General features: G+C 36.6%; 1 long non-coding RNA gene and 1 other non-coding gene across 2 annotated transcripts in view; one reads left to right on the forward strand and one right to left on the reverse strand.

The window, feature by feature from the left end:
* The window catches only part of LOC141578898 (uncharacterized), a 61793-nt gene that overhangs the window by 15156 nt on the left and 26905 nt on the right, over positions 1 to 19732 (forward strand). The window contains exon 2 of the long non-coding RNA XR_012509760.1: positions 17296 to 17442. This is a non-coding gene — a long non-coding RNA (uncharacterized LOC141578898). The remainder of the gene's footprint in view (positions 1 to 17295; positions 17443 to 19732) is intronic.
* Positions 17293 to 17450, reverse strand: LOC123613821 (U1 spliceosomal RNA). Its single transcript, XR_006721265.1, has one exon. It is a non-coding gene; the product is annotated as a U1 spliceosomal RNA (small nuclear RNA).

A 19732-nucleotide genomic window follows, 5' to 3' on the forward strand; every position in this document is an offset into this window, starting at 1 on the left:
CAGTGAAGCTAGAACACTCCCTTACACCATACACAAAAGTAAACTCAAAATGGATCAAAGACTTAAACATAAGACAAGGTACAATAAACCTCCTAGAAGAAAATATAGGCAAAACATTATCTAACATACATCTCAAAAATATTTTCCTAGGACAGTCTACCCCAGCAATAGAAATAAAAGCAAGAATAAACAAATGGGACCTAATGAAACTTACAAACTTCTGAACAGCAAAGGGAACCATAAGTAAAACAAAACGACAACCTACAGAAAGGGAGGAAATTTTTGCAAATGAAACTGACAAAGGCTTGGTCTCCAGAATATATAAGCAGCTTATACGACTTAACAAGAAAAAAAAACAAACAACCCAATCCAAAAATGGGCAGAAGACCTAAACAAGCAATTCTCCAAGGAAGAAATACAAATGATCAATAGGCATGTGAAAAAATGCTCAATATCACTAATTATCAGAGAAATGCAAATCAAAACTACAATGAGGTTATCACCTCACACCAGTCAGAATGGCCATCATTCAAAAGTCCACGAATGACAAATGCTGGAGAGGCTGTGGAGAAAAGGGAACCCTCCTACACTGCTGGTGGGAATGCAGTTTGGTACAGCCACTGTGGAAAACTGTATGGAGGTTCCTCAAAAGACTAGGAATAGACTTACCATGTGACCCAGGTATCCCGCTCCTGGGCGTATACCCAGAAGGAACCCTACTTCAAAATAACACCTGCACGCCAATGTTCATAGCAGCACTATTTACAATAGCCAAGACATGGAAGCAGCCTAAATGTCCATCAACAGATGCCTGGATAAAGAAGAGGTGGTATACTTATACAATGGAATATTATTCAGCCACAAAACCTGACAACATAACGCCATTTGCAGCAACATGGATGTTCCTGGAGAATGTCGTTCTAAGTGAAGTAAGCCAGAAAGAGAAAGAAAAATACCATGTGAGATCACTCGTATGTGGAATCTAAAATACATACATACATACAAACAAAACAGAAAGAAATTCATAGACATAGAATACAAATTTGTGGTTGCCAAGGGGGCAGAGGGTGGGAAGGGACAGACTGGGATTTCAAAATGTAGAATAGATAAACAAGATTATACTGTATAGCACAGGGAAATATATATAAGATCTTGTGGTACCTCACAGCGAAAAAAAAAATGTGACAATGAATATATATATGTTCATGTATAACTGAAAAATTGTGCTCTACACTAGAATTTGACATAACATTGTAAAGTAACTATTACTCAATTAAAAAAAATAAATGATATGGTATCCAAGTAAAAACAGAATCATATATGGGAAAAATAAAACCTAAAAATAGGAAACATGGCAGAGAATGCAAAAGACACCAAAATTATACCAAAAAAGTAGATTGTCATAGTCTCCCTCTCCCTAGCTGCATAGATTCCTTCCATAGAGGCAATAGGTGTTATCATTTTCTTTCGATTCTTCTAGAAGCGTTTAGTGCATACACAAGTCTACATGCATACAGAGTTCCTTCAACACCCATGCACATCCAAATGGTAACAAATGTAACCCCTTGTTCTGAACCTTGCTTTTTTTCACTGTACATTGGAGATTCTGCCACATCGATACATATAGGACAGACCTGCTCTTTTAAAAGACATGAAAAAATTCTGTGGTGTGGATGCATCATAATGGGCTTAACTCAGTCCTGAGTGAAGGACAGGTAGGCTTTTTCTCCCAATCTTTTGCTATTGCAAACAATGTTGTAAGAGACGTCTTTGTGTATACAACATCACATTCATGTGTGAATATAATTTCCTAGGAGGGGAATTGTCAGATTCAAGACTATGCGCATGTGTAATTTTGATGGACATTGCCCAGTTACCTTCATCGAGGTTGTGCCAATTTGCCCTCCTGGCAGCAATGTATGAGAGAGGCTGTTTCCCAAGTCATGGCGGGGCCAGTGTGTTACCAAACCTTTTGATTTTTGCCAAACCAGCAATGACAATATCTTACTCTTGACTTCATTTGCTTTTCTCTTATTATAAGTCGGCAAAACACCTTTACAAATGTTTAGATGCCTTTTATTTCAACTGTTTGTGTTCTTTGTCTCTTGTTGTGTTGGTCTTTTTCCCCCATTATTTTTTGTTTTTATGGAGATATAATTGACACGTAACATTATACTAGCTTCAGGTGTACAACATAATGATATTTGTATATGTTGTGAAACAATCACAATGTGTCTAGTTAACATCCATCAACACACCTAGTTCTCCTACTGATTTGTAAACACACTTTGTACATTGAGAAAAATTGTGCTGTGCAATGCAAATATTTTATCCTAGTTTGCTGTTTGACTTTAGACTTTGTGTCATTTTTTCCATGCATATTAAAAATTTTTTCTTTTGCATAAAAAAATAAGGTTGGATTAAGTATATTCTAAAGTCTATTTCAGTTTTCTCCAACTAGAAACAAAACCCTTGTGTGTGTTTTCTGAGTTTCTGTCCTCCAGTTTCAACTGAAGAGACACATCTGTGGATAACAATAACCAAACTCTAGCAAGCATTATGATCCCCTAAAATTTCAGGTAGTTTGATGTCAGTAGCTGCAGAGCAAAATTAAGGCCAATTTGAATTGGGCTTTGGTGATACAGCTCTCTGACCCTCAGTCTTCTCACTTATAGAATGACTATATATACTCTGAGTTTCCCTGCAGTTCTCACATTTTATGACTCTGAAACCTGTTAAAACTTAACCAGTGTTACTTCTGTTCTCACTTCCTCTGGGTTTGCACCTGTTCTCTCTCTCTCTCTTTTGTTTTTTAATGAGCCATTCATTCAGTACCTTCTATGAACTTTTAATGTCGGGTATTTGATGTACATTATTTAAGGATTTTTATAATGCTGCTGTCCTTTATATGTGCACAGATATGGGAAAATCACACCCTGTCTCCTCTCATCCTGGATAACATATGCCTAGATATACAAGATTTCATTTCAATGAATGTTAAAAGTAGCATTTAGAGAGGGGAAGCAGAGGAGAAGCTGCACATGGCTTTAATTTGATAAGTGAAGAGAAAGGAACTAACTGTTGAGGGCCTGCCATGTGCTAGTCACTTTATACATGCCTCTCTTCTCTAGGTCACTGAGATAAGCAGTTAGGTAGAGACATCACAAAGGGAGCCTATTTGTCTTGGTAACAAAAAGGAGAAAAACTTATGCCGTAATTCACTGGAAATATTCAGAATATTTCTTTCTCATCTAATTCTCCACTATGCGTGCACAGACAGCATAGTGCCTCTACATAGTAAGTGTCTGACAGATGTTTGCTGAATGGGTAGGGATTTTACTTATGCCCTAGAAAGTTTTCTGGGTCCGTGGACCTCTAAGAATTTTAGAAAATCTGTAGACCCATTGGACCCATCTAGGATGTCACCTCTCCCATTACATACAAAAAGAAACAGCTAAGTCCCTCTTCTCACCCTAACCACCCCCACTGCATTTGTGCAAAACCCATAATTTTGTAATGTTTTCAGCCCCTCTGTAATCGCCTGTGTGCCCACGTAAGAACAGCCCTGGAAATATCTCTGTGCACCTTAGCAGCTTGGATGCATTTTCCATTAGCTTGTAGTGCCGTGTGGTGCTGTCATCCTTTATTCGTCCTTCATAGATCTGAGAAAATTACTCTGTGCCTCCTGACCGTTAACTAACAGTCATGTTCAGTTTGCTTTCTATGAGCAGAAATTGTATCTAATTTGCTTTTAGGTTCTCCAATATGTGCTGCAATCAAAAGATCAGTGTTATATTCTTTATCTTTTTAAGGCTTATGAAGTAGAGGTTATGTTATTTTATAGATAAAGAAATTAAGATTTGTCCCAAAGCTAATTTTATGTTGGTAACATATCTCTGGCTTTCTAGATGGAATTTCTATTTCTTTTTTAACCTTTCCTCACGCAGAAACCCACTTAAAACACTTAGGCCAGTGTCCTTATCTGTGAAATTTTATCTGGGTAGAGAAAAATGTTGAAAAAATTGTCCTGTCTCAGAGGAGACTGACATGTGAAAGAAACATTCTAAATAATTCCAAATATGGAATAATAACTACCCCATAAAGTTGTGAGGATCAAATTGGTTAAAGAAAAACTGGATGCCACGTAAACTATAAAGCTGTTTAAACACATCTAGTCGCCCTTAGTTTCTGTAAAATCCTTTGGACCTAGCACAGTCTAACTCAAGGAACTATTTGGATGCTTACCTAATCTCCAATAGTGTTGTCCCTTTTATACATGATGGCAGTACTGCATCTAACCCAGGCTTGTGATGGAAGAAACTAGAGGGTTTTTTTTACTAGTATTATTACTAAACTGGAAAACAGAGAGGGAGTTTGTTAATCCAATGGATCAATGTTCTGAGCACTTACTATATGACAGAGGCTTTTTGATTTGCACAAAAACTTTCTGAGTGAAGAGTAACTGAGTTGCCAGGGTTCACTCTCCCCAGGCTACAGTTATAGCTAACATTTGAGGGCTCACTGTAAGCAAAGGCACTGCTCCAAGGGCATTGCCTTCATTCCATTCACGTGTTTCTCAGTCTTTATAGCAACTCAGTAAAATACTGCTAATATTGTCATCACAAATTTATCAGTAAGAACACTGAAATTTAAAGAGATTAGGCAATTTGCCCAGCAATGTTGCAAAGCTGCGACTTTGAACCCTGGCTGATTTGACACCAAAGTCTATGCTCCATTCGAATCCACTACCAAAGCTTCCAGTGTTGGTTACCACTCATGACTGTTGTCATTTACGAAGTAGGTGTGGCTGTCTGCTGTGGGGAGTCAGTAAGGGAGGGACTAAGGGGGTGTCACTGGGCCGCTCCTGAAGAAGTGGTGCCTTCCCTCACAAGTTTCTTGTGGTGAAATCAGGTTGGAAGGATAAGAAAGACTGAGAAAGGCCGAAGTCCAGTGGTTGAGCCTGTCCAGGGACTGATTACATCTGAGCCTCTGGCCCTTTTGCTTGTCAGCTGACTGAGATGGGGGCTCAGCCAAAGCCCAGGCAGGCTGATTTCACGGGGCTGTATACTTCAAAGGGTCTGGTTCCTGGCACTGCTATGCATGTTCCTTTTCAGAGGCCACAGCCTTGCTGGGGAGGGAACAGGAGAGTCTCCATGAAGTGTTTGTGAAAGGCCTAAGCAGTGTTTGCTCTAAATCCAAATATATACAGCTTGTTCTGGGTTTGGTAATAAAAACCACAGGGCCAGCCGTAAGCATGACTGAAAGTTGGGTATTAAACCTTAGTATTCCTCAGTAGTAAATACAGCTGTTAAGAATATGGGCTCTAGAGTTAGAAGGACCTGGATTCCGATCTTGGCTCCAACACTCAAATATGGATAAATTACTAGACCTCAGGCAGTTCTCTCATGTGTGAAAAGAGGATTAAGGTAGTACCTACTTTATATAGTTGTTCTGAGGATTAAATGAGTATAAAGCATATACCATAGTACCTAAGATGTACTAAACACTCTTGAAATGTTAGTGACTATTACTCAGAAAAGTCATATTTTATAAGAGAATCTCAGGACTTAAACAAAGTTAATCAATTTCACTTTTTTTTTCACTTAACATACATCTAGCAACATTTATTATTATGTTGGGTGGGAGGGGTAGAGAAAATAGTAATAACTTTCTTTGAACACCTAACATGAGCCAAATATTTTTTTAAAACTATATTGTCTTATTTAACGTTCACAGCAGCCCTATAAAGTACTTTCCCACTTTATAAATGAGACCCTACGTTAAGAGAGGTTTAGTAACATGCGTAAGATTGTATAGTCAGCACTAACTCCAAAGCTTGTGAGTAAGAAAGCCTTTATGCCCGCTGGAGCGTGTTATTCCACAGGCAGGTATTAGCAAGTATCTATATTCAAACTACTGTTAACTGAGGTTTGTACAGTAGGCCCTCCATATCCGTGGATGCCGAGCTCACGCTATGGTGGGTGGACTGGACTAGGCTATTTTATATAAGGGACTTGAGCATCCATAGAAGGTCCTGGAGCCAATCCCTGCCACCTACGGAGGGACAACTGTACTTGACGCCTAGAAGCACAGAGCAGAGAAGGTGAACTTGGGGGCCAGGGGAAATGAAGGTAGTCCTCTTCGTAAAAATAAATGCTAATAGTGGGACTTTGGGCAGGAATGAGATAAGGGGGCTTTTGCTGGAAGAGTAAGAGTTAAGAGAGGTCTTTGTGGGTTTCCTCAAGTCACACTGAAAGACAGTGGTTGGAAGTACACCCTTCTGGAATTCCTCAAGTCAGTATGACTGCCTTGTAGATCTAGTGTTATAATTGCAGCAAATGTTATATTGCAGGCAAAGAAACTATCGGCAGAGAGATCAGATTATGTTGTTTACTTGAGGTGAAATGGTGGAGGTTACATATGAATGATTTCCATCTGCATCAGAAGCATCTGAATCTCCTTGGGCTTTGTAACTTGAACTAATGTCTTGGACTGTGTAACTTGAACTAACGTTGGTAATAGCAACTCTTTTTTCATGATCATTAGGTACTAGTCACTGCTGTGTTCACAGGCCAGAACTCATAACTGGAGAAAAGTGGAAAGGCTTTGTCTAAGTCAGTAATCTCTAATTAAGTACACTTAATATGGGCCAATATATGTATATTACTTTACTAGTATAAGATAGCCACTATGAAATGTAGATACAATCAGAAATTTTAAAGGATAAAATGAAGTTAAAATAGTTTTATCTCAGGCCAAAGTATATACTTAGGATTATGTACTTTGTTATTAATAGTGGATATAAATTTATATTTCAAATACACTGCTTTATAATTTTGGACTTTTTTTTGGTCAAATTGTCAGGTTTGATTAGATCACCATTGTATTTGACCTCATAATGTGACTGACACTAAGTAGAAGTATCAGTTCTGCCTTTTTTTTTTTTTTTTTTTTGGTCCTTCTATGTATCATCTTCAATTCACAGAATCTTTTAAAGCAATATTTTTTGGGGGAGGAGGTAGCGAGATTTTTTTTTTTATGTATTTATTTTTTTAAATGGAGGTGCTGGGGATCAAATCCAAGACCTCGCGCATGCTAAACATGCACTCTACCACTGAGCTATACCCTCCACCTAAAAGCAGTCTTTTTAAACCAATTGTTCATTTTGTGAAATTTAGTGAAAATCAGATTTTTAAAAAAAAATCCACAAATCCTTTTTTGAACCGCAATATGTCACTAAATGTTGAAAGTGAAAGAACTCCATTCATACCTCAGTGACATGTGAACATTAAATACAAGGACAGTGTGGGGATGCCAAGCTCAATCCATACTAACAGAGGTTAATTTTTTTTTCTTTGGTGAATAACAAACATTCATAGAAGCTACAAAAATTGTTACCACACCTCAGGGGGTTATCTTGCATACCACTAGAGTGAGCACATTCCACTTTGGAGATCAATGGTGGGACTAGCCAATCTTATCTTTAGCTATGATTAGTCCAGGTTCATTTATGAATGGCAAATGGGAAGGGTACAAGACTTTCCAGGAAATCAGAAATGCTGAGCATAGGGGAACCCTTGAGAGTCCGGTCTGTCTGTACAAAGGCAGAACCTACATTCAAAGAAACACATTCTAGTTTTTAAGAAAATGGACCTTGTCAGAGCTATTTAGATTTAATCTCAGCTCTGCTATTTACTAGCCATGCAATTTTGGGAAAGCAGCAACCTCTTGTAGTCTGTTTCTCATCTCTGAAATGAGGATGATTAACACTAGTACCCACCTCACTGAGAAGAATTTAACATGGTGCTACTGAACTGTTACTATGTGCTCAGAGATGCTGAGCTAAACTCTTTACAAGAATTCATTTAAACTTCCTCATATTCTAGTGTGGTAGAGACTAACTAGTTGTTCATCAAAACATGGGCAAGTTAAAAGGACACATTTCCTGGCCTCCTTTGCAACCACATAACTGTGCTCTGGCCAATGAAATATGGGCAGAAGTGATCACCACCACCTCTAGACCTGAGCCATGAAACTTTCCCATGCAATTTTCCATGTTCTCTTCTTCCCTCATCTGTCAGAGGATCCAGCATTGGATACCATTAGATGTAAGGGGCTCTGTCTTCCTCCCTCCACTGCCAGTCTGCATTGGATTGTGACATGAGTCAGAAATACACTCACTGTGTTAGGTTATTGAGATGTGGAGGTTGTTTGTTACAGCAGTTAGTGTACTCTGACTAAAACAACAAGGTTTGACAAGAGCCCAGAGAAGGGAGAGAGAAATTGCCACAGTCTGGCACATTAAGACAATAAAGAGGGAGATTAACCCCATTAACTTAAGAAACATGAAGATTATGAGAGAGCTTATGAGCAAATAGCTGTAAAAGTCCTTTGGGTAAAGTGTGAAAAAATGTCAGGATTTACACTCTGGTTTCCAAAGCTTTTCATAGACACCACTGGGAACACCTGAAGGAATGAAGATACCACCCCTCCAGCACCTTGTACTCTATAGGCTACTAAATCAGCTCAACACATTTCTCTAATGTTTATAAAAATATGTAACAAATGTGAATATATTTTTTAACATTTTTTATTGATTTATAATCATTTTACAATGTCATGTCAAATTCCAGTGTAGAGCACAATTTTTCAGTTATACATGAACATACATATATTCATTGTCACATTTTTTTTGCTGTGAGCTACCACAAGATCTTGTATATAGTTCCCTGTGCTATACAGTACAATCTTGTTTATCTATTCTACATTTTGAAATCCCAGTCTGTCCCTTCCCACCCCCTGCCCTCTTGGCAACCACAAGTTTGTATTCTATGTCTATGAGTTTCTTTCTGTTTTGTATTTATTTATTTACTTTTTTTTAGATTCCACATATGAGCGATCTCATATGGCACTTTTCTTTCTCTTTCTGGCTTACTTCACTTAGAATGACATTCTCCAGGAACATCCATGTTGCTGCAAATGGCGTTATGTTGTCAGGTTTTATGGCTGAATAGTATTCCATTGTATAAATATACCACCTCTTCTTTATCCAGGCATCTGTTGATGGACATTTAGGCTGTTTCCATGTCTTGGCTATTGTAAATAGTGCTGCTATGAACATTGGGATGCAGGTGTCATCCTGAAGTAAGGTTCCTTCTGGGTATATGCCCAGGAGTGGGATTCCTGGGTCACATGGTAAGTCTATTCCTAGTCTTTTGAGGAATCTCCATACAGTTTTCCACAGTGGCTGTACCAAACTGCATTCCCACCAGCAGTGTAGGAGGGTTCCCTTTTCTCCACAGCCTCTCCAGCATTTGCCATTTGTGGACTTTTGAATGATGGCCATTCTGACTGGTGTGAGGTGATACATCATTGTAGTTTTGATTTGCATTTCTCTGATAATTAGTGATATTGAGCATTTTTTCACATGCCTATTGATCATTTGTATTTCTTCCTTGGAGAATTGCTTGTTTAGGTCTTCTGCCCATTTTTGGATTGGGTTGTTTGGTTGTCTGGTTTCCAAAAAAGTTTGGAAACTTTGTTTGTTTGTTTGGGTTGTTGTTGTTTTCTTATTAAGTCGTATAAGCTGCTTATATATTCTGGAGATCAAGCCTTTGTCAGTTTCATTTGCAAAAAATTTCTCCCATTCCGTAGGTTGTCGTTTTGTTTTACTTATGGTTTCCTTTGCTGTGCAGAAGTTTTAATTAGGTCCCATTTGTTTATTCTTGCTTTTATTTCTATTGCTTGGGTAGACTGTCCTAGGAGAATATTTTTGAGATGTATGTTAGATAATGTTTTGCCTATATTTTCTTCTAGGAGGTTTATTGTATCTTGTCTTGTTTAAGTCTTTGATCCAACAAATGTGAATTTATTTTTCATATTGCACTGGGACTGCTTCCTCCATCTTGTTGAAGATTTTCTCTTGTTTATTCAAATCCAAGAGCTAAAATGTGGGTTTTCCATTTTCCCCTCAAGTTGGCCTGTATATAATCAGTAGTTTCCTTCACAGTAACACATTTTCTGGACATTACAATACTTAGCTGGAGCCATATTTTTATCTTGAGAAGGTGGATTTTTGTCATTTGGTTTGCCCTTGGCCTCTGAATGATCTCGTGACATACTTTTGGTCTGGCAACTTTTGCTGTGTTTTCTCTTTCTTTTTTATGCTTATTTGCAAAGTCAATTCCTATGGAATTGCACGGTTAACTACTTAGGCTCTTGGCTTCACATTTTCTCCTCAAGTGCAGATGATTATTTCTTCTTGACTTTGGTGAATCAGAATATTAGCCCAGCCTCCCAAACTATTTGCTGCTATTATCCTTACCATGCTCCTCCCCTCAAACTTATGTTTTCAAAACATTAAGGAGCTAGGTATTTGATTTTGAAGTCTTGATGAATGTTCAACTGTGTGGCTTAGAGGAAACAAACAGGTTTGTATTCAAACATTCCTTATTTCCAATCCTGGCATAGCCACCAACTAGCTGTGACACTGGTCACGTATTCACTTCTTAGGAGTCACAGCTAAAATGAAGATGATAAAACCCACTTTGCAAAGGTAAATGAGATGTATAGGTTGATCTCACTTTTCAATACAGGTGCAAAAATCTTAAAATACTAGCAAACCAAACCCACAATATACATTATAACCATGTATTTGTATCAGGAATATAAGTTTGGTTTAATAACTTTAAAATCAAAATGTAATTTGTACCTTAACTGATTGATGGGATAAACACAAATGGTCACTTCAGTAGATGCAGAAAAAATTTTAATAAAATTCAACATCTCTTCATAAAAACAAAACTCTTGACAAACTGGGACTAGAAGAGAACCTCCTAAACTAATAAAGGATATGTATTTAAAAAAAAAAAACTTATGCTTAAGGAAGCAATAGCTGGCTTAAACTGATAAAGGATAACTTTTAAAAGTATATAATACTTAATGATTAAAAGATGAAAAATTTCCCTTTGAGGTCAAGAATAAAAGACTTATTTTATTTACAATTGTCCTGGAGGTCCTAACCAGCTCAGTAAAGCAAGAAAAATATATAAATTAAAGGTATTAAGGATTAGAAGGAAAGAAAGAAAATCCAAAAACAACTACGTATAAATTATTAGACTTAATAAGAGCTTAGAAAGTTGATTGCATACAAAACTAATTTTAAAAATCAATTGCATTTTTATATACCAGCCACAAATAGTTTTTAAAAGCATACCTGAAATAGACAACTTAAAATAGCCTTCAAGTACGTAGGAATAATCTAACAAAAGATGTGTCTATCTCTAGAAAGAAGACTAAAATTTTATTCAAAGACATTAAAAAAGACATAAACAGATGGAGAAATATACTATGTTCAGACTATTTTCACCCCACTTCTTAATGCTCCAAGTACAATACCCTTTCTGAAAACCAAGTGCTTCAGAAACCTCCCTATTTCCAGTTCTTTGTTGCTGTAAACAAATGTCATATGTATAGGAAGGAAAAACTAAAATGCTACACAGAAATAGCTCCTAATAGTCTCAGGACAGTTGTGTCCAATCCTGGACAAAAACTTACTGTCACTAGCTCTGATGACAACACTCTCCTGGGGCTGCATGGTGGATCCTGACTTTTAAGAGTTCTGGGGGACCCCAGCTCATCTCCAAACAGAAGAATAGTCAGCATTTATAGATGGGTTCACTCTATCCAAATCGCATTCCTTCTTTTGGTCCTTGTACCAGCCCATGGGGAAAGGTTTTGTATTATCCCCACTTCATATGTGAGAAAGCTGAGGCTCTTCAAAGGTTAATGACAATCAAAGACCCACAGTCAGTCATAAAGCTGGGACTCAAATGCAGGGCTTCTGACATCAGATTTGATGCATTCCCTTTTATAAAAACAGTATTTTTTAAGAGCAGCCCTGTCCTACCTCATTCATCAGGGCAAATGCAATGACTTATGGATTCTTGAGTCTTTTGACTGGGCAAATCCTTTTTTTGATGACTCTATTCTCAAACAATTGGGCTTCTGAAGGCATTATATTTTTACATCTTAGAAAGAAACTGAAGGAGAGAAAGGAGAGAAAGTAGGGACTTTATAGTACTTGCCCCACAAATTGGCAGTTGATGTTTGTTATAAAGCCAAAATCTTCTTTCCTATACCTGAAGTAATAGATTTACCTTTCTTAGGCTTTTTAGGATTAAAGTAAAACATGAATGAGCTTAGCACAGTGCCTAGCACATAGTATGTGCTCAATAAATGTTGTTGGCATTTATTGTTATTGGCAGCTGCTACACCACCAGAAGACAATCCTACAGGCTTTACAACCAGAGTATTGCCCAGATCCAGGCAGAGGAAACACAACACCAGACTAACTGCAGCCTCTTTTTGCCAGGTCTTTTGTGCTCTTTCTGAAGAGACATCCTTTCCCTAGAGAGCTTCAGTGGGGAGGAAGAGCCCCAGAAACTGTCTAAGTGTTTTTGGTTCTCAACTTGTGATTCACAGGGAAGCTATACTGTTTAAGACATCTCCTTTGTTCATGTGTTCATTCTTTTATTTTTTACTCAGTGGGCCTTTATTGAAGAGCCAGCTATGTACCAGGCACTATGCTTGTCACTGAGAATGGAGAGAAATACATCATAAAACAGCATTATAGAGGGAACTCTGGGGCAGTCACCTCAGATGCAAAGCTCTAGGGGGCTAAGACTTTATTTGGAGGACGGGGGGCAGACTACCAGCTATGGTGGGAGACGTCTGAGCTTGGCAGCAGAGGGATCAAGGTTTCACTCAGGGTGTGGCTTACTTTCCATGTGAACTTGAACAAGTTCCTCATACCTCTAAACTCCCATTTCTTCATCTATTAAATGGGAACTGTATACTTACCATGAAAAGTTATTTTAAAGATTCAGTGGTGTCAATTAAATGACATGCCTGGCCTTTAGTGATTTCTTCTCATGAAATTGGTTGACGAACTGCTCCTCCAACTTCTCCACTCCAAATTGCATTTTTCCCTTTTGTGGTTTCTTTTCCCTTTAAACCTGACTTTAATTTGCTGTAAAACTTCTTGCAAACATATAATAACAATAAAATACATGTAGTACACACAGTGTACTTTACCCCCAACCAGGAAGGCATCCTCCCACTTCTCTTCCCACACAGCCATCATTGTCTCAAGCACAAACTACTGAGTCTTAAAGCCCAGTCATCCTTAATTGTCCATAACCAGGCATTTCAAGCCATCTCTGACTAGTACATCAAAAGGAGCCCATTTGGTGAAGGTGGACTATTTCCACACTTGTTCTTTATCCCTCAGTAACTGGTCAGACTATTCAGAGGGAAAAATGTTCTTGAAGGTTGTTGACTCTGAAGGGATTCTGAGTATGTCATCTTGGACTCTTGATGCTTCAGGACGAATATCCTTTCTCCTCCCATGGAGAGTGATGGCCTAGCTTCTTTGTGTCTATTTGAATCCTGCTCTAACCATTGAGAAAGTTGGGGGTTTTTTTTCCTTAATTTATTTACTTCATTGTTTATTCATTCACTTTCTCCCTAGACATTTATTGATTGCCAACTTTGTGCTAGGCCTTTGCTAGATCTTGGGGACATATCAACGAGATAGAAAGACAGACTAGACCCCCAAGCCTCATGAAGCTTGTATTTCATCAGAGTAGACAGACCAAAAAAACACATTAAAGGGGTATGAAATGAAGACAAATTAAGCAGAGTTTTATAAGCTTGGGCTATGGATTTTACCTAAAAATGCAATTCATTAACTATTCAGCAAATACTGATTGAGTGCCTAATGTGTCCCAGGCCCTGTTCTAGGCTCTGGACACACAGTAGTAACATTAAAACTCTTGAAAATTACATTCTAGTCAGGGAGACAGGGAGTAAACAAAAATAAATAAGTAAAATAGATAGCATTTTTTGATAGCACTAAGGAGAATATTTTAACAAACTAAGAAAAGAAGTTAAGAAGTGTAGAGTTTCAATTTTAGATAACGGTATCCAGACAAGGTCTCAGTGAAAAAAAAAATTACTTTTAAATAAAGGTTTGAAATGTCCATGTGCTGCCTCGGGGCAGAGCCCTGGGCCATTCTAATATTTAGAGGTCGGGGAAGATGAAGAGCACCAGGAAAGGAGAATGACAAGAAGCATCTGGATTAGAGAAAAATCAGGCTTTTGTCCCAGAAACTGGAAAGTGTTGCAGGGCAGAGAGATCAACAATGTAAAATGCTGCAGATAGTAAATAAAGATAAGAATGGAGACACAATCATTGGATTAAGTGGAGGTCATCTGTGACCTTGAGGAAGAGTTTCACTGCCGTGGTGGAAGCAAAACCCCGAAAGAAGTATGTTCAGGAGAGAGTTGGAGGAAGGGAACTGGAGACCCTGAGTATAGACAACATTTTCAAGGAGTTTTGCCATAAGGTAAGGGGATGAAATGAGGTAGCAATCACAGGAGAAGTTAAATCAAAAGAGAGTTTTTCCTCCTTATCATACTAAATGAAGAAAGACAGAGAAAGGCAAATATCATATGATATCATTTATATGTGGAATCTTTAAAAATGACACAAATGAACTTATTTACAAAACAAAAACAGACTCACAGACATGGAAAACAAACGTATGGTTACCAAAGGGGAAAAAGGGGAGGAAAAAATTAGGAGTTTGGGATTAGCAGTTACAAACTACTGTATACAAAATAGTTAAACAACAAGGTCCTATTGTATAGCACAGGGAACTATATTCAATAGCTTGTAAAAATCTATAATGAAAAAGAATACAAAAAAGATATATATGTGTGTATAACTGAATCACCCTGCTATACACCAGAAACTAGCACAACACACAACATTGTAAATCAACTATACTATGATTTTTTTTAAAGAAGAGTTTTTCCTCCAACTTTTTAAAAAATGTTCAAACTTACAGAAAGGTTGAAAGAATATCACAATATCCATATATTCTTCACCTAGTCGCAGCAGCAATTGTTGACAGTTTGCCATATTTGCGTTGTCTCTAAACAGAGGGTTTCTTTAAACCATTTTCCAAACTGAGATACAGTGCATATGCAGAAAAGTCCACAAAACAAAACGTGTAACTCAGTGAATGATCACAATGCTAATACTCAGGTAATCACCACCAATGTCAAGAAATAGAACATTGCTAGCTTCCCAACAGCCCCCTTTTGTGTCCACCCTCCCATCAAAGTAACCACCATCCTGAATTTTCATAGTAATAACTACTTGCTTTTCTTTATGGTTTTACTGCATAATAGTGATTCCTAAACACATATCATAGTTTCATTTTTTTGTTTGTTTTTGAGCTTTAAGAATGGAATAATACATACAGAAATATTCTTTTATATCTAACTTCTTTGGCTTATAGGTTGTGGGTTTATTTCTTCATTGTGTAGTATTCTGTTATAAAAATATGCCACCATTTATTATTCATTGTACTGTTTATGGTCATGTTGATTGTTCCCAGTTTTTTGCTCTTATAATTAATGCTGAATGCTGCTGTGAATGTGCTAATATAAGTCCCTTGATGCACATGTAAATGCATTTCTATTGGGTATATTCCTAGGAGTAGAATTGCTGGGTCACAGGTGTGTATATGTGCAACTTCCAAAGCTAATACCAAAGAGTTTCGCCTCTGGTTATACCAATTTGCATTCTCATCAGCCACGTATGAGAGACGTCTTTCCACGTCCTTTTCCTTCTTTTTCTTTTTCTCTAAATAAAAGTTTTATTGGAGTTTTTTTCTTCTTCTTCTTCTTTTCTTTTTCTTTTTTAAAACTTGCCATCTTAGTGGGTATGCTGTGGCTTATGATTGTGTAATTAACATTTCCCTGATTACAAATGTTCTTTGGCCATTTGGATATCCTCTTTTGTGAAGTGCCTTTGAAGATTTTTGCCTATCTATAAGTTTCAATTGTTTGACTTTCATTGATTTGTAGGTGCTTTTTCCTATATATAGATGTAAATCTCTGTAGATTATACATGCTGCATATCTCCTCTCAATCTGTGCTTTGCTTTTTATTCTTCCTAGTGCTGTCTCTGGATGAATAGAAGTTCTTCTTTTTAATGTAGTAAACTGATCAGTCTTTCCTCTATTGTGCATTCTTTGGTTCTGTTTAGGAACTTTTCATCTGTCTCAAGGTAGATACTCCCTATGAAATCTCCTAGAAATTGTGTTGTTCTGCTTTCCATATTTAAGACTGTAATCTACCTAGTGTTAAATTTTGTATATTGTCTTTCCTTTTTTCAGTATATGGATATCTAACGACCCGGCACCATTTTTATTGAAAGACCGTCCTTTCCCCACTGTTTGGAAGTGCCTCCTTTATCATAAATCAAATGTGTGTGTGGCGGTTCTTTCCTGAGTTTTGTGTTCTGTTCCATTGGTCTATTTTCTTTCCTTGCACCATTACCATACTGACTTAATTACTATAGTTTTATAATAAATCTTGATATCTGATGGAGCAGTTACTCCTACCTCGTTCTTTTGGCTTGGCTACTATTGGACTTTTCCATGGCCCTATAAATTTTAGAATCAGCTTATGGAGTTTCATAAACAAAAGTCTTCTTTGGACTGGCATTGGAATTGCATTGAATCTATGGATAATAGAATTGACATCTATAAGATAATTGAGTCTTCCAACACATAAGCATAGTATAGCTTTCCTTTTTTTTTTTTTAATACTTCTTTAATGTTTCTCAATAAAGTTTATATTTTTCTGTGTAAAGATCTTACACATTTTGGGGTCGGAATTTATTTCTAAGTTTTTGAAAATTTAAAAATTTTAATTCCTAATTGTTTGTTGTTTGTACATAGAAATACAATTGATTTATATATTGGCCCTTTACCCAGCAACCTTCTTAATCTCACTTTTTAATTCTAGTAATTTATCTGTAGGCTCTTTTGGATTTTCTATGTATATAACCTTATCATGTGTGAATAATGGCAGCTTATTTATTCCTCTTCTTCATTCTGAAATTATAAAATAGCTCCTTATTTCTGTTAGTAATTTTAAATAATTAAATCTTTGGTTTATCTGAAATTTATTTTTGGCATATGGTTTGAGGTATGGCTCCAAGCTAATTTTTTTTCCCAGATGCATATCTGGATTTTTTTTAGCAGTTATTGAATAAGCCATCTTTCCCCCAATAATAACAGTTTCATGTCTAAATTCTCTTACAGAACAAGGCTGATCTCTTCCTATGCTGCTCACTCCTCAGGTGTTTGTAAAGCTAATCATAGCCTTTAGAGGTTTCTCATTTCCTTTTTCTTCTTTCTTTTTCTTTTCTTTTAGGGGAAAGTGCGAACGCAGTCCCCAACTACTACAAATTATGGGTTTCCCATATTTGGGGAAATCGCAGGAGTCAGCACATCCGGAGTGCAATGGATAAGCCTCGCCCTGGGAAAACCACCTTCATGATCATGGTATCTCCCCTGCCAGGTAAGGTTTGTTTTTTTTTTAAACCTGATCTAATTCCAAGTTTCCTCTTTATCCTGGCCCAATTCTGAGAAACTTGAAACTTGTAGATTTGTGTTATTTTTCTGAAGAGTTATGTCACTTCTTTACTCCATAACTCAATACCTGGGGAATTAATGTTCATTATTACTGTTAGCTATTCTTGTTCACATTTTTTGTTTTGTCTTAGTGTTTACTTTTTTTGTTTTAAACTGTCTTCATTAACTACTTAGTATATGAAGTGTATAATTAGCTTTGGGAACAAAAAACTAAAGAGCCATGTAATCAATTACCTTGCTAGGCTCAGTACACACTAGCTGGTTACAATAATGAAAGCACTTACCCAATGAAAAGACTGAGAATAAAGTAATAACACATATAGAAGGAAGCTAGTAGTTGATTAGTGTTAAATGAAATTTAAATATATGATTTCTCCAATGTAAGCAATGATACAGAATCTGCTTTGACAGATAATATGTAATATTCAGTCCAAATATCAGGAATTGTTTCTCCAGTAGTCCATTACCCTTTCAAAGTAGTTATGTTAATTATGTGTTCACAATCCCCCATCCAATTTAACAGTCAATATATTTAATGAAGATGTTATCTCCTTGGCGAGGCATTTTTGTGTAACATTTGAATATGACTATATTTACAGTGTCAAAATTCTTAATACAATTTGACATGTTTTCCCAAATGAGTTTCAGAGAAGTGACAGCAGGTGAAGGGAAGAGGTTAGGTTTTTTCTGTAAAAAGGGTGAACTTGGTCAATTCAGAATGGAGGCAGCTGTGAGTTATAATGGGTTCCTCTGAGAATTGTTGTATTTAAACCAAACTGATGATATAGTAGCTCAGGGAATAATTCCTGACGCTTTGCAGGTGTTGAGGGTTTGCTTCACTGCATGATGTAAGATAACTTTTTCTCCCTAAATCTTTTCTTTAAGCCTGGGTAACTTGGAATAGTGTAAGGAGCATTGGTTTTGCAGTCAGATATGTCAGAATTTGAATTCTGTATAAATTGAGACAATTCAATAGTTTTTTTTTTTCTGTATGTATGTATGTATGTATTGAAGTATAGTCAGTTAATTCAATAGTTTTTACTTTGCACATGTTACTTAACTTTTCTAATTTGGCTTTTGAATATTTACCTGGATTATAATATTTCCCTAATAGGGTTATTGTGAAATTGAATCAATGCAATGTGTGTATTATTTTCATTGTTTGATGTTTATATTTATATATATATAACCATATATATACAACCAACTAATAAAAGCCCTTACTTAGTAGTTGTTTAGTAATGTTAGAAGCCAGGTTCCCCACTATGGGTTTCCTTTCTTTTTAATCCATTCATTTGCCTAAATTGCTTCTCTCTTTCTTTCATATCTGACATTTATTGAACCATCAAGTTTTTCTGATCTGTTTCTGAAATGTTTTTCAAATTGATTTCACCATCTCCATTCTTTTTGGCAATGCCTTAGTTCAGGATACTATTGTCTCTTGCTTTGATTATTGCAACAACTTTTTAACTAATTTATATTCCTCCCTCCAGTTCCCTTGGCATCTCCAATACATCATCCACACTGTCCAGAGATTGTCAAAACAGTCTGACTATGAGTCAGCTTCTTTTACCTAAGTAATTTTCATGACCAATCTTTATTGCACAGATCTTGTCATCTTCATCTTTCATCTCCAAAGTCAAACAGGGTGTTCTATGTATTACACCCTTGTCTATTAGCTTCCTTAATTGTTATTGGATTAGGTTATGGCAAAGTTTCTGAACAAAAAGATCTCTAAGTGGCTTTTGAACAGATAATAAAAATGTTCAACTTCACTTAAAGTAAGAGATCTGAAAATTGAAACTAAGTAAGACATTATTTTTCATCAGTTTGGCAAGGATCAAAAAGTTTGACAAGGATCAAAAAGTTTGACAATACATTATTTTGACTAGGGTGTGGGGAACCACTGTCATACATTGTTGATGGGAGTGTAAATTGGTACAATCTTTTTGAAGAGTGATTGAACAATTTCTATCAAAAATGACTATTACTTTGACACAGCATCAGATTTATCCTACAGAAACATACATACAAAGATATATGTGAAGAATATTAATTGCAGCATTGCAACAGCAAAAGATGGAGAATAACCAAAATGTCTATCAACAGGGTGATGGTTATGTGAACTGCAATATATCAACAAAATGTAATTCTATAGAGCCATTAAAAAGAATGATGCAATCTCTGTGCACTGATATAAAAAGAGCTTCAAAATA

Source organism: Camelus bactrianus, chromosome 10 (genome assembly GCF_048773025.1).
Source record: "Camelus bactrianus isolate YW-2024 breed Bactrian camel chromosome 10, ASM4877302v1, whole genome shotgun sequence".
Taxonomy (NCBI): Eukaryota; Metazoa; Chordata; class Mammalia; order Artiodactyla; family Camelidae; genus Camelus; species Camelus bactrianus.